This window comes from Psammomys obesus, unplaced genomic scaffold (assembly GCF_907164565.1).
Source record: "Psammomys obesus unplaced genomic scaffold, mPsaObe1.curated_primary_1811, whole genome shotgun sequence".
Lineage (NCBI taxonomy): Eukaryota > Metazoa > Chordata > Mammalia > Rodentia > Muridae > Psammomys > Psammomys obesus.
In genome coordinates, this window is record NW_026585895.1 from 57,507,012 (window position 1) to 57,509,843 (window position 2,832).

Sequence of the window (2,832 nt, forward strand, 5' to 3'; positions counted from 1 at the left end):
TGAATGTTGAGAAATTTCAGGCTTAATAGAAGTCTGTTTGGAAGTCTAAAATGCTAAACCAATTGAGATTAGCAGCTTTCTTCAAAGCTCTCTTGGTAGGAGGCTTTGATGAGAAACAACAATTGAAGCAATTGAGGCAGGAACAAGCAGAATGCTGGAACATGTAAGATGCTGGAACAGATGTGGCAATGTCTCAGCATGCTGGAAGGACAAATTCTGTCAGGTTTGATCCAGTGTTTCCTGTATTCAGCCCTTGTTCTGCACACATATAATTTCTCACAAGTGTTATACAGTCCTAAACTTATAAATGTATGAGATGTGCAGGATGAAACTAAACTGTAAACCATTTTTCTCTATGCCAATTAAAAGAATGGCAGAATAAATTTTGAGGTTAGTGTAGCCAAGGGTTTATTGGCCATGTATTATTGAAGTTCTGACTGGAGACTTTTTTTTATGTCTCAGTCAGTTTCAGAGATGTTCCCATGTGACGGTATCATCAATTTATGTTACCTGTTCTGTTTTATCTTCTTGATTTCTCTCTTGTGTGTGGTCAAGATCTTCAGGGGGTCCTCCTCTGTCATATCTGATTTTTATTAGTTTTGATGGAACCCATAATTTTTCTTCTCCTGTATGAACATAAGCAAAACCTCTTCCCCAGCATAACAAATTTCCTTTTCTTTATTTTGGAATTAAGACCTTTATTTGTTGCTCTAATTCAGCAGTCCTTTCTAAATTCCATTGTATCTTAGCAGGTGTGCTACTTATCTCATTTAAACATTTTAAAATTGATAAGTCATTATTTAATCTATTTTGGGGAGATATTACATTTCCCTTATGTTTTATGACCATCTTTAAAAAATCACTTAGATATTTTCATAATCGTTTGACCTGTAGAGTTATAAATTATATCTCTGTAACAGGTTCATGTCATAATGTCTAAAATATTGCTGAATTCCAATTGATATACATGCTGAAGCACCATCAGCCCCAATTTGCAAGGCCATCTCCAAAACATTTACCATCTCTAACGAATGTGTAACCTTTGGATCATGCTCTCCAGAATTTAAGGCAAAAGCCCATTGGAATTCTGAATATGAATCTATGGCATGGTGAATGTATTTTAGTTCTTTAAACTCTGTAAAATGGAGGCCAGCAGCCACTGTATGATCTTATTCTAAGACATAACTAAACAGGATCTGTATTTCTACTTTAGCATATAGACCCTCATCTAGTAATTGAACCTTAACAATGCACACACAATTTGCATTCTGACCAAGTTGGCCTATAGCTTAAGACTTTCTCTCCAGCATCTCAGTGGGCTGCCATTTTGCAATATTTTCAAGCTTCTGTGGACCTTTCTCATCTGGAAACACCTCTTTTGGTGTTATTATAAATACTAGATTAGATTGCTCTGAAGGCTTTTTATTCTGATTCAAAGATTCCCCCAACCTCTTTTCTATGACTTTTAACTTAGAATCAATTTTCTCAGTCTCTTCTTTCTTCAAGTCTGTCTTATCCTGATCTCTCCTAAAGAGGATATATAAAATTGAAATTGTCATTGAAAAAATTATTTTTATGCTACGAGAAACAAACTCGAATGGTATCCAGAAGCACTGTGTCATTGTGTCTTCCTCTATTTTCAACATAAGGACTTTACTCGCTCTCTTTTTTTTTTTTTTGAAGGTCTGTAAAAATATATTAATGCACAAAATAATAAAAATACACACTGGATTTTCCATTCAGTAGCATATGCTTGCCATGCTCACCAGCATCAGTGCACGTGGTTATCAAGTGTAGCCAGTCCTCACAACCCCAGATGACTTGCTTTTCTACCCACACTCACAAGCTTTATTTCCATTACAAGACACTAGCTTTCTAGTGCTACATTTTAATCAATGTAATACATTTTAAGTCTTGATTTTTTGAGTGTATCTTTTAGTGTGATACAACATAATGGAGTAAACGCTGAAGACTACTTGACAGCTACAGGGAAAGGTTTGATTTAAAATACGATCAAGATGAGACTGTATCAGAAGTAGTGAGACATTAGATAGTGGATAGGTAAGGTACTTTTCATCAGTGGCCATTCATAATTTTGCCTTTAGAAACTTGGAGGAAATTGTCATCTTTGAGGTTCAAGTGTTCTGGTAAATCCAGTTGTTTCTTAGCTTCTTCAATATCACCTAAATCGCTGAAATAAGTGCCTCTAAAGAATCAAAGTTCTTTTCAGGTCTAAGGTAGCCAACAATGGCCACATTGAGAATTTCCCCATAGAAGTCCTCTTTGAAGGTATGTTGATGTGTGTTTCCATGGACTTTTTCACATTCTTGTGGTATGGGTTCCATCCTATGCTCATAACCATCTTATGGATATCTCCACTGCCAACACTGACCCAACCGTAGTAAATGCCAGTGGACACATCAGCTGGATGTCTACTACAAGTCTACTACTTGTTCAGGAAAATTGGCTGTGGGGAGCCATGCTGAAGCCACACACAACCTCAATGAGGCAGAAGAAAGGCAGGCTCCTCATGACGTCAACATTGGGGGACTTGGGCTGCAGCTCCTTCCGCTCCTGGAGTCTGGCCAGGGCCAGCTGGGGATCCCAATAGGAACTGGGCCTGTGGCACACCCACCACTACCACTTGCCTCCCCCACAGAGCAGCTGCAGGCTGCCAGAACTCAGTGACCATTTGGCCAGAACTGCCAGGACTTTACTTTCTTAGACCCAGCTTCCCTCTCAGACCTTATCAGTTCAAATGCTTGAGGCTTCTCTGTCTCTGGTTTCTGGTTCCAGAAAGAGGTATTTTTTTCTGCTTCTCTCACTGGATCC

At 38.4% G+C, this 2,832-nt stretch overlaps 1 pseudogene; it reads right to left on the minus strand.

Moving 5' to 3' along the window:
• Window positions 1–2,044: 2,044 nt before the first annotated feature.
• Window positions 2,045–2,532, minus strand: LOC129671749 (riboflavin kinase-like; annotated as a pseudogene).
• Window positions 2,533–2,832: the final 300 nt, after the last annotated feature.